This window comes from Rhea pennata, chromosome Z, assembly GCF_028389875.1.
Source record: "Rhea pennata isolate bPtePen1 chromosome Z, bPtePen1.pri, whole genome shotgun sequence".
In the NCBI taxonomy this organism is placed as follows: Eukaryota; Metazoa; Chordata; class Aves; order Rheiformes; family Rheidae; genus Rhea; species Rhea pennata.
Window position 1 is genome coordinate 26,622,869 of NC_084702.1, and position 13,280 is coordinate 26,636,148.

The 13,280-nt window shown below is 36.2% G+C and overlaps 1 protein-coding gene across 3 annotated transcripts in view; it reads right to left on the minus strand.

Annotated features, from left to right (window-relative positions):
• Positions 1-13,280, minus strand: part of LOC134153237 (guanine nucleotide-binding protein subunit alpha-14) — an 88,334-nt gene that overhangs the window by 50,985 nt on the left and 24,069 nt on the right. Inside the window, exon 1 of one of the 3 annotated variants that reach the window (XM_062599244.1) lies at positions 560-592. The exons of the other annotated variants lie outside the window; for them this stretch is intronic. The gene's annotated coding sequence lies outside the window, so the exon portion shown is untranslated. Of the gene's footprint in view, positions 1-559; positions 593-13,280 lie in introns of those variants that run through there. 3 annotated transcript variants of the gene reach the window in all.

The window sequence follows — 13,280 nt, forward strand, 5'->3', positions numbered from 1 at the left end:
TGTTTGCAAATTCTGCCAGTTGTGAATATATGTAAATTTACTTCTCTACAGCAGTAAGGTAAACATTTTTTTCTGTAGAGTACAAAATGATGTACACCTTGTCTGATGAAGCATAAAAATCAATAAATTTTTTTCATAAATATGAAATTCTTCAGTGTTGAAAGTCTGCACAGCTTATGCACCAATTGCATCTTCATAATAAAGCCCGCATTTATCCTAAGCTTAGGGAAGAATTCTATTCATAGGCTACATTGCTTAGTTTCACATTTCTGATGAGTTTTATGTAAAAGTACTGATTGAAAACATCCTGATTGAAATTATGAAAAATGCATTCATGTTACCTACTCTTTGAAACGTGAACACTACAAAACAAAAAAAAATACACATTTTATACTTACGTATGAACTTACCTTCATTTCTACTTCCTGTACAACAAATCCTCTCATCTACCTTTTCCACATAGAGAGATCTCTATCGCACTCACCTTCAACAGTACCTTTTGAGGGTTTAAGAGCCCTAACCTGACTAATTCAGTTCTCATGGGGAAAATAAACCATACCTTGATCAGCTCCTTTATCTTGCTGAAGCTGTCTCAGACCTCTTGCACCTCTGAGATACGGTGAGAAGACAAAAACTTCAAACAGCAAGAGCACAGCCTAAAATACGGATTTTTTAGTAGGCATCATAATGTTTTCTCTACTGGAGTGAAAGAAAAAGCATGCATGCTAGCTAGTTCTCCATCTGCATTACTTCAGATTGGTTTATGATTAGCTTTATCTGCTATTTCACTGCCCACTCTCATGATATCCTGCAAATTTTAGTCATCCTTACAAAGGTAACACTGTATCAGCAGAAAAAATTGCTGAGTGACTGCCTAGCCTCTTTCCCATTGTTTCTATCATCTTCTGTAACTTTTCTGTTATTCAGCATCAGAGCTATGCAACCAAACAAACCCAATGTTATCCCTCAGAGCTTTTATATAAGAGAATCATGGACCACAGTTCCTTGTTGTTTCCTAGGTAAAGGATGCCACAAGGCCAAAAATACTTATATGTTTTCCTTAAAGCCCTCACTGTAATCCAGGAAGATGAAAAGTTAAATGCATTTTGATTGATTAGAAGGATTGCCTTCACCCCTTTACCACAACTTAGTTGCTAGTAAGATGGTATGCCCATCAGCAATCTTTCAATAATTTACAGTTATTACCACTAGATGTCAGAAAATGCATCAGCAGCACAATGAGGAAAGAATCTTCTGTTATACCTTCAGTACATTGTATCTCAGAAAAATACAGTTAGCCTGTATCTCACACTGTATCTCAGTAACATAGTGGGCCACAGTATACCATTACTGAAAGATTATGTATCCACAGTGCTCCAAGCATTAACACTAATAACAAGCAACCCCCCCCCCCCAAAATGGTAAAGTATAATATGTTATTATGTGTTACTTGTACACCACAGCCATTTTTCTGAAATATTCACAATTGTCATCAGTTCTTATTCTACCCTCTATTGTAGAAAGGTCTAATGACCTTTTCTATTTCATATCACTCATTGAGGACTTTTCGTTAGAGTCACAGCTGTATCCCATTCCAGCCAATGCTCTGTAATGACCTTTCTCTAGGACACTGCTAGCACAGTTGTACTCTCCAGGCAACAGGACCTACAATGCTCATGACCTCAAAAGTGAAGCAACTTTTTATCAAGCAGTAAGAAATACTTCTAATATTAATTTCTGCAAAAATATTAGCATAGCTGTTCTTTCAACAACTGTTTTAGATTTCTTCTTTTTTAGTTTTGGCATTGTATTAGTTTACTTGAGAGAGATGGAACACAGAGATATGTTGGAATACATGGAAAACACAAGTTCCTGAAGGAGTTTGTTTTAGTAAAATGCTGATGTTACATTATCACAGCCTTCAGATAGGCAGTCCTGGCATGCCAGTTTTTAAAAAGTCATCATAAATACAATTCAAATATAACTCAGACTAAATAAAAAAGTATGCACACAAAAAAACAAAAACCAGACTTTTCCATTGCCAGCAGAACCCTTATTTTTGAGGGGAAAACATGCTGGTTAATCCATATTGAACTGTTGGCCTAATTTTTATACAACTCAGAATAAACACTCCTAACACATTACAGCAGTCTGCTCTACTATAATCACTGTGAAACTGTTAACTTTACTTTCAGAGATATGTAACTACACACCAAAATTAAGTTTAAAACTAAAGCAAAGGCACTTACTTTCATCTTTTTAGAAGGAGAGAGTAAGACATTTCATCATGGAAGAAAAAAAGTAGAAAAAAGTAAAGAGAGTATAAAATATAGAAAGAAAAGTCTATAGATTTCAGACACAGGGAAGAAGTCAGACATAGCACTGTATATCCACTTTTAATTTTTAAACACGCAAAGCAAGAGTAGCCTGGCAGAGATGGGGCCAGGTTTGAAGAAACCACCTATAATCCAAGCTGCATTTCTTCCCAATACGTATCAGGGATTTTTGTCTTTTGGTTTTTTGTTTGTTTAGTTTTTAAGGAAATTAAGGTTAGTGGGTTTTACGGCCCTACTTGATCCAATTTGTATCAGCCTAAAGCAAAGGCAAATTGCCTATTCAAGAGATTTAAACACATAGTTACTAAACAGAAACACCCTATTTACCCTTCAGCCTTTCATAATGCTGAAAACACGGTTGATTTAAATGCTTTGTGCTCCCTACCGTGAGTACACAGTCTTCCTTCTGTATTCTTCTTTCTAGCGTCTCCACATGTGCCTAGCCACATCTCTTGTCATAAATGCAGAATACAGGCTCTCTGTACAAAGCCAACAATACATGCTCTTGTTTCTCCATTCCCATAAGCTGTCTAACAAATCTTCAGGGTTCATTAGCTTAAAATGAACCAAAACTATCAAAGCGCATCTCAATAGAACATCATTTCAGAGCATGTTAAAAAGTGGCAGGGCTTTCAAAAAGAGTTTGAATGAGAAGTAGTCATGCCAATGTGCATACTTGTTAGATATTAAGCTAAAGACAAACTGCATTTCGGGATGGAATTCCATACATAATCACATTTGGATGGGATATTTTTAAATTAAAATAGTTGGGAAAAAAATGAGAATTATACATTGGGACTACACATAGGACAAGATGGTTGGGCTTAAGAAAATTGAGTATGCTTTACTTTTCATGTGAGGAATAATAAAAAGAGTAATTGGGTAATAAAAAGCAGGTAATATGGAAAGTAACATAAAAGAACAATAAAATGTTGACATATTATATGCTTTGGAGGCATATAATCACATTTTAATCATATCACTTCACTAGTGAAGCATTAGAGAACAGGGGGCATTAAAATATGATTATGTACCTACAAAGTATAGGAATTACTTTATTATAAGCAAGTTTAAAAGGATTATTTTTGAGAAAAAATACAGGCAGAGTGCATTTCTATTCCTCAGTGACATATGTGGTAAGCACTTGTCCAGAAAATATCTAGCACATTTATTTCAGGAAATGATTTGTTGAATCATCACTGCCAAAACATGAAGTACTTATTCTATTGACTTTAGGTAAAGAGACAGAATCTTTTCAAAAGTGAGATGCAAATAAACAAGCTAAATATAGCTAGTTAACAGATCGATGTTCCCTCTGTTTGTGTATGACAGGTGTTTTCTTTACTCCTGTTCGGTCAACCCCACTGAGATGCAGTCATGCCTTGGTCAGTGTTTGTGGTGCTGACAAAGGCCGAGTCTACAGATATTGGCACAAGTGACTCTCCTGCACCCAGCAGGAATAAGAGAAATACACGTTCCCTTTCCAGCTGTAAAGCATGATAAACCTGATTAACTCACCAAAATGCCACAGGTAAAACAAAAAGCTGCCTGCAATGCCCAAAGAAATTTGAACATGCTACAGGAAAAATAAATAAACAAACAAATAAATAAATAAAAAGCAAGCACAGTTATTAGACATCTTAAAAATCAGTATTATGGTCTGATCTTACCTTTTTTGTTAAATAATTGGATATAATAGATCAAAATACATCACTGCTTATATTACCAGTCACAAGTATTAGTTCAGTGTCAGTAAGCCTCTTAGGAGCAAGGGGCATGGTCATAAAAATAACATTCGATGGCATCCTCACATCTGAATCTAATATTAAACTTCTGCAGTTACCAGAACTGTCACTGGAGAAGGCTCACTGACAGAATCAAATTTATAACTACAGCTTAGATTTTTCAGCTTTGCAAAACTCTGTAGCCAGTACCACTTTGAAGCCTGTAGGAGCACTTACATGCTATGCCAAGTTTCTGACTTTTTACAAAGAAATAAGTATCATTAACAAAAAGAGTTATTCCACAGAAAAAAACAAGTATGAGAATAACTATACCAACATTTGGTAATTAAATTAAGAGCTTTGTTTTCTTCATGAAAAACTAAACTGTATTTAAAATGGGGTCTGCAATATTTTGTAAGACAGCTCTTGAGAGCTGCTCAGCCAACAGAAGGGAACATCTAGCTCAGTTGGTTAGAGTGTGGTGCTGCTAATGTCAAGGTCATGGGTTCAGTCCCTGTACAGGGCTATGCTGAGGGTTGGACTAGATGATCTCCAGAGGTCCCTTCCAACCTTATGATTCTATGATTTATAGTTTGATACAGAGACCCAAATGGCACTAGTGTGCAAATGAGGACATAACAAAACAGGGTTTCAAGTAAATAATCCTGACTCACTGAAAATTTAAAAGGCTAGAGAAATGTAAGTATATGTTTGAAAATAAAAGTGGCAGAAAAAATATAAAGAACTTATTTCAAGAGCGGAATCTGAAGCAGCAGAAAGAAATTTTTTCTTATTTATGATCAAGGAAAATCTTTAGAGTCATTCCATAATCTTGAAGGTTTATTCTGCCTATTCTGTTATCTTGTTTCGTAGAGCTACCACATGTTGAAATTAGCTTCACAATATAATTAGTGCACATAGTTACAGGGAAACAAAACCACACTCTACTAAAAGGCAGACAAAAAACAGTGTTTTTAATGACCTGGGAAAAAGCCAAAGCACATTTCATCTCTAAAACTCATAAACAGTTAGCTATTTTTTTTCCAACAGAAATGTAATGCAAAAGTGAAATTTTTTTTCACTTCTCTTTTTCAATTACCTATTTGCATTCTTAAGACCTTTACTAAGCAAAATTGTAAAGGGTTATGTGTCTCTTTTTGTTAACCATACAAAAAATAAATAAAAATAAATATATAAAAATATAAAGATATAAATCTGGAATGAAAAAGAAAATCAGCAGCTCTTTCAGATACACCATTCTTTTTCTGGATTCAAAACCAGCTTCCAAATCTGTTACCAGGGAAACAGCTCTCATTCATTCTACAATCCTACATATCAAAAGCACATTTTGGTGACTTGCTCCCTGTTGATGACATGGAATATGATTAAGAATAAGGGAGTTTTGCAATTTCTAAAGTTAAATCAGCACAGGGAAAAGCTCAAAACATATTCAGTAATCGCCATCAAAAGCTTGTGAAAAAAAAATTAAGTATCAATGAGATTATATGCATTTAATTGAATCCCTGCTCCTGCACTGGCCATCATCGATGTGACACCTACACAATTACATTGTTCAATGTTTTTTGTTCTACTAAGCACAATTTTGGAAGTGGCAATGAATCCGCAAACAAGCTATGGCATAAAAAAAAAAAAAAAAAAAAAAAAAAAAAAAAAAGAAAAGAAAAAGGAGCTGAAATACATAAATAATATTCTGGAGAGGAACAATTAAACAGAGAACTCCACAACAGAAATTCCATAGATCATTCTGGCCTTCTGTGCTGTAAAGTGCAAGTTCCAGTCAGAGCTGATTCCATTACATTAAGTCATTCCAAATACCTTCAAAAAAAAGCAGCTGGGCAAATACAGTATCTAGAATCAAACCTTATATACTCTGTTTGCAATTCTCCAAGTTCTCACCAATGTAATATAAGGCTTTGTAAAACAATTCATAAGCTTTTCACACAAAAGCTATTACAACATAAAGTGAAGTCAACAGTAGAACGATGTCACTGTGAAAAATACTAATTTTGTTAACTTAGATCAGCAGGGTAATGTGTAGTTATCAACATGAGGGTGTCTACATCCAGCAACAAATAGAAGTGGTTGGGTTCTAACAAAAGAAAAATGAAATGGTCCATGAGATTTGGGCACTAATCCATATTGCTGTCAGACTGAGATAGACAGTGCCTTTACACTATACAGTGATTTACAAAGAAAAGGATTTTCTATGTTGCATGTGTGTTTGCATATGTGCATATGCAACATACTATAAAATGTGTATTTTTAGTATTTGTTTTTTATATTTTTATATTGTATTATTTATTATAGTGGACATGTATAAACATGTTCAGTATTACCTGGGTACATTTGAAACAGGAAACTCTTCAGGAAAAATTTTCAGAATAATTTTTCAGGAAAAATTTATCATCCAATATATAATTAAGACATTAACTCAGTTTCTCAGAATAATATTCATGAAATGCAAATGTATTTTGACTGTGTTGAAAGACACATTTAATCATGTTTCCTTGGATAATATTTTCGTATCAGTAAGACTGTTCATGTTAAGCATTTCCTATAACAAATTAAACTAAGGTATATATTTACATAAGGAGATGCTGCACAAAGCGTATACTTCATTTATACAGAATTAAAGATATTAGTTTAAAAAAATTCTGTTAATGATTGAGAACTGAAAGCAAACTCTAGAAGATTTCTGCAACTGTGAAAAAGTTAAATATCCAATGAATGGAATGCTGAATCTGAAACTCTAATAGCTGACACCTTCCAGTGTGACAAATATGTACAGCTTCTTATCCTATAAGGATTTAATTGAAAAACATTCAGCTCAGTTTTTTTCTCCTGCCTCAATATCACTCAGTAATATTTCATTAAAATCAGCTGAACCAATCCTCTGAAAAATGCCATTATACTAAAGTTGTAAGTGCACAATTTACTCTAGTCCTAACAGATTTGCATAGTAATGAAAATTCTTACATACTCTCCTCAGCTAAACTCTTTTTCCTTCTAATAAGCACAGAACCACCTGGCCCTTTCCTTACTCATCCTTCCAAACTTATTGACTATTATGATCAAATTCACTGGTTTACCTGGTTGTCAGGTTTTAAACCACAACTAATAGCTTACTCAGGAGTGATATCTTCATTTTAGTAATCAGTGCTGACAAAAGTTACTGCTTTAGAGAAGTCTCATGTTATTCATAATTCATTGCCAGAGAATACCCTTTTCCTACAGAACACCAGCTACCCACTTCAAATTCAGGCCATCTACTTCAGGCTGTCTCACTAGATGCATAAGTGCATAAGATGCATAAGCCACATCCATTAGTGGACACATCCTAACCCAGCTTTTGGCAGTTTGATTATGGAACAGAAGTTCCTGGCAAACTCCTTCTGCATCTGCACCAGGTAACTCTACATATGCACATATTTATACAGACAAACCTCTTCCAAAAGGGACAGCAGTAGCTGTTTCAGAACAACATTTGTATATTCCAACCACTGATTTTAAACTGGCTGCAACATATATACAAATTAAAGACACACTTTCCACAACATTTCCTCAACTGTTACTGCCAAATAACTTAGTGCTTTGGCTACAATTCCTGAGTGTATTGCAGGTGGCTGATTTCATCAGAAACAACCTTACAATACAAATGTACTGACCTAGGGGATATGCTCATTTACAGATAACTGCAAAATCCAGAAAGCTGTATTCAGGAGTCCTGGGACATTACAGAAAGATACCACATCTGTCGTTACCTCTTTAAAACATACTTATTCTGTGATCAAATTTAGAATTCCATTGAAATTCCCAGTAAACTTTTCTGGAAGGCAGTATAGACACATATTTGTTTTAAGCTATGGTGGGCTACAAAACATGCCTAGGCATGGAGATGTTCTTGTGTAACAGACTCCAGGATGCGCGTGTCCCTTCACAGCAAACTCACTCTGTAAAAAGCCACATCCTGCCTTTGACATACATGGCTGACTCCTACTTCATTTCAAAGGGAATTCAGTTTCTCCAGTGACGGACAGGATACAGACTTAAGTGTTTGTGAATATTTTAAGAAAGCGGAAGCCTGAAAATTATTTGACCGAGAAACACGATCTAAACAGGAGGTATGGTAATATGAGAATTTATAGTTCATCTAACCCTCACCTCAGACTTCCTTATTCCTGCAGATACCGCCAAATTAAATAACAAGAAGTAAGCTTCCACCTCAAGCACGTTATACGTTTGCTGACTACAGCATATCATAAAGAGATGCAAATAATTATTAAAAAAATTAGATAACACATATGTGTGAGTGTTAGGCATTTTTAGTCTTTAAAGACTAGCATTGAATGAGAAGCCTCAGTTATATTGTATAAAATAGCTAATAGTGCTGTCGATTAATTTCTTATCACTCAAAAGTAATGAAATGGCCAAACTCTCGAAAGGTCTTTGGTTCTGAAGTCTCCATGATAGAGATCTGGATACAAGTATGACACTGGAATCCAAGAGACGCCAACAAAAACCTCTTTTTCAATGCTAAGAAAAGCCTCTTTTTTATCACTACACCTAAAATGAAAAGTAGTAGTCAAGGAGACTACTACTAGCAAGGATCTGCCATGCAATGAAAGATTTGAACAAAACAAGAAAGATTTGTTCCTCCGAACGTAAAGGAGAAAAAGAAAGTAAACAGCACTCTGAGTAATTGATAGAGTACTGTCCCTGAGCTCACTTTCTCTGCCTCCCATTTCACAGTCCCTCAGACTCCCTCTCTCCACCCACCTTCTATTTCTCTTGAGCCCTACCTGCTTCTCAAACTGTCCTCTTGACCTCTTGTCCAGTCTGCTTCCCCTCCTTCTTCCTTTATTCTTCAGTTTAGCTAATATTTTTGGAAACAAAACTTGACAAAAATCCAAGCAGGCAACAAATAAATAAATAATGAGGACTTAACATATATTTCCATATTACATTATTTTCTTCATACTCTTCACCTGTCTTCTTTACTGTGACTATGTTTTTTGGATCAGTAAGTTTCTAACTCCACTTTTGAGCAATCCCTCAGGCAATAACATATTACAAATTAATACTAAGCCACAGAGACAGAACTCTAGTATAAAAAAGACACCAAATAAAACTGCTATAATTAAGACAACCACACTTAAAACAATGTCAAGCTGTACATTATGTAGGCCAGCTCCTTTGCCTTCTGAAAATCACAGCATATCTGAACATTTGACAGTGTATCTTTGCTGTGGCTTTGTTTTATAACGGGTACAATATAGAGTAGATCATTTTCCATGACTAATTCTGATGTTCCTCTTTAACTCACAGCATCAAACAAAAATTATAGCCTCACCAGCTCATTTCCAAAGAAAAAGACACTGATATACCAGTGGTCCTAATATACCTCTCCGCAGTCCCAAAACACTACTTCAACAGTGTTCAGTGGAATAAATGCAAAGACAGCTTCCTTTCCTATAATTTTCCAAGCAATCATCACCTGAGCTCTTTATAGTGTATTAGATTTTTTTTGGCAACCCAGAAAAGAAATAACCTATGCTCCAGAATTCTTGCAGTTCATTAAAAACTGCAAACTAGAAGATTTGGTACATACTGAAGACCAGACATTATTTTCCAAATCTGAGTGCTCACTCTCAAGCTGATCACTCTTTGATTCCTTCCTCCACACTCAGGTGATGGAACAGCTCATAGGTGACGGAACAGCTCATTGTGGAAGTCATCTCAAGATATATGGAGGAAAAGAAGGTGGTCAGGAGTAGTCAGCCTGGATTCACCAAGGGGAAATCCTGCTTAACCAATCTGATCGCCTTCTATGGTGGAAGGACTGGCTGGGTAGATGAGGGAAGAGCAGTGGACATTGTCTACCTTGACTTCAGCAAGGCTTTTGATCCTGTCTCCCATAACATCCTCCTAGAGAAGCTCAGGAAGTGTGGGTGAGATGAGTGGACAGTGAGGTGGATTGAGAACTGGCTGAAAGGCAGAGCTCAGAGGGTCGTCATCAGTGGCGTGGAGTCCAGTTGGAGGCCTGTGGTTAGTGGTGTCCCCCAGGGCTCAGGACTGGCTCCCAACCTGTTCAACTTCTTCATCAATGACCTGGATGAGGGCACAGAGTGCCTCCTCAGCAAGTTGGCTGATGCTACCAAGGTGGGAGGAGTGGCTGACACACCTGAGGGCTGTGCTGCCATTCAGAGAGACCTGGGCAGGCTGGAGAGCTGGGCGGAGAGGAACCACATGAGGTTCAACAAGGGCAAGTGCAGAGTCCTGCACTTAGGGAAAAATAACCCTAGGTACCAATACAAGCTGGGGTCTGCTGGAGAGCAGCTCTGCAGAGAAGGACCTGAGAGTGCTGCTAGATGACAGGATGACAGGTTGTTTCTGGGCACTTCTTGCAAAGTCCAGATGTTCTCCTTCTCCACTACCAAGGATGTTGTAGCAACATCTCTCACAGAAGGCCATGAGGAGATCTGTGAGAATTAAACTGTCAACGTGCAAAGACACACTGCAATAAGATCACTATAAAAATCTTTTAAAAGACAGTAAATCTTTAAGTAGGATACTAGTATTCTGAAGTAAATGGTCTGGTTTAGCCTACTCCTCTAAAATTAATCCTCCTGCCCTCACTGAGGCAGTAGAAGAACTCCATTGTAAAAAGTGATTCTCAAACCTTCAAAACTTGCTCTCAAGAGGCCTGTTCTCACTTCTAATGTTTCTTGGCTTATCAAGGTTGACCTAAAGAAAAGCACAGCCATCTGGCTTGGGGCCACCTATCTCCATTCTTTTTGGCATCAAGTAATCTCCGTGCTGTAGCAGCTGAACAGCCTGAGGTATTTGTGCATACCAAGTTCATGCAGTCTAGAAAAAAGCCTTTCTCTTCTCACATATATATGTTTATGCTTCTTCTCATATGCACTAGCACCTAAATGAGAAAGCGGAAGCAAAAAATCTCCCCAGTCAAAAACAAGAGGTCCCATCACTTCTTTGAAAGGCAAAAAATACTGGAACAGGGAGGAAACAGAGCACGGTGAGTCCCAGAAGAACAGAATTGGAAAAACTCTCTTTTCTGGATGGGCTAGAGCTGGCTTTAGCAATAAGGGAAGGGAAGAAGGGAGGAAGGGAGGAAAAAAACCCTCTACACTTCCTATAGTGCTGGCAGTTACACTACAATAGAATAATTTCCTATGCAGTAGGAGCTAGTAGCAGTTCCTATGTAGAAGCTGGTCAAAATGTGAAAAAAACAACCATGACTAAAATAGCCATAATAGAAGGAGATTATCAATGCTGACCAGCATTTTTAATTTCAAATACTCCTAGAACTCCTTAAAAAAAATCTAAATGCTACATTATTAAAAAGTTAATGAAATGCAAATTAAAATATATTTGGCATTATTCAAGTTGTAAGTTTTACATGAGAAGACTGAGACACACATAAATGAGAACAGATAGGCCTCAGCAAACTGCATACAGTAGCACAGCAATGCTTTGTCACCTTGCAATAGTCTTGCTTATTTCTAAATTGTCTTTCAAAATTAAAGAAACATTGTAAGAATTAAGAGAGTAACATCCAGGAACTAAGTTAAATTACACAGTCCAAAGTTGTTTTTTTTTTTCTCTCTCACATACATGCGCAATGGCAACTAATTGTGCTTTTCATGTAGTAGAAGACAAAAATTATTCAGTTTCTTCTCTGATTATATGTATTTGTTTCCAAATATACTTCAAATAGTGTTCCTGAGGAAACTTAATGCACTAGTTTTCATCTAAAATATTTGTTCTAATTTCCTTGAAAATGACTTCCTTGAAAAGTCAACAAATTCTATCTTTTAACTTTAACAAGTTAAAGCTTATCCTTTCATACGGTTATAACATGACTATGGACTACTAGAAATAATACAACAGTACTATACTGTTGTATAGCCTGTCCCATCTTCATCTCAAGTACTGTTTTCTTTTTACCATCTCTTTGGGGAAGTAGGCTGAACCTAAGAGCCAGCAACCTGTGTTTTTCATGAATCCTGTATGTTCTGTTTTCCTCAGCTGATAATAATGAAGTAGCTGGACATAAGGAAGCAAATCTCTATGGACTACAAGAGCTTCAGAGATCATCCAGGTTTCACATTACATTATATCCAATTGACACTACATATTTGACAGAACAAATGTTTATTTAAGCAATAACAAAGTGTACATGCAGACTGAAATATTTTCCTTAATTAAGTTTCCCTATTTTCTTTATTTCTCAGTCCTCACAATAAATAACTACTAGTTTTCAGCATGGAAACGTATTCTTGTCATCTGATCTATTTTGTTTTTATTTATTTGAAAAGTCATTTTTTATAATAAATAAAAGGAAACAATGGAGCAGCTTCCTAATGGAAATTCTTTGACTGCTGCAGTATGTCCTACATGATGCCAATAACAGTTTATGCTCTTAATTATGTGTGTGCATAATCAGAAGTGCTATAACAAGCTATAACAAGTAAAAGCTTGTTTAAAGGTGACAAACTTCATCAGACAGCAAGAACTCCAAGACAAGAACTTGTCTTGCCAGATTACGTCCTATGAAGTGTTAGCAGAAGGTATGTGTCCATTGTTGACCCAAGTGCCAAAACAAACTTATGAAGTCCCTTCTTTACCATAATTAATTGACAAGAGTCAACCTTTGAATTTCATCTCTTCTACCCTATAGATAAGAGTTAGCTTTGATAACTGTTACAAAGACACCATTTCTTATATTCAACGACAGTACAAACTTCTTCTTCGCACTTCTTCATTACAACACTTTGGAACTGATTTTAAGTTAACCAAAAAATCCATCTAATTCTGAATACTTTCATTCTTAGTAATAACAGAAAAAATATTGTTGTTGTTAGTGTAATTCCTGAAATCTGCCAAGAAATCCATACCTAACTTCCACAAGGAGTGGTCTGAAAAAAACAATACAACTGATGCATGGCTTTGTTCAGGAAAACAGACGTCCTTGCCTGCACTACCATGTGATATACTTGGCAATAATAAAAAGCACCAGTGCTCAAGGAGTTACTGCCTTAGCCTATGAAAAGAAAGCATGGAGAGGATTGTAACAGTGCCGCTGAATCTTTAGGCTTGGATATAGGCTATAGTAGCAACTAGCAACTTCTGAACATTTTTAAAGGATTTAGAACTAACAAGATACACAAGTTATTAA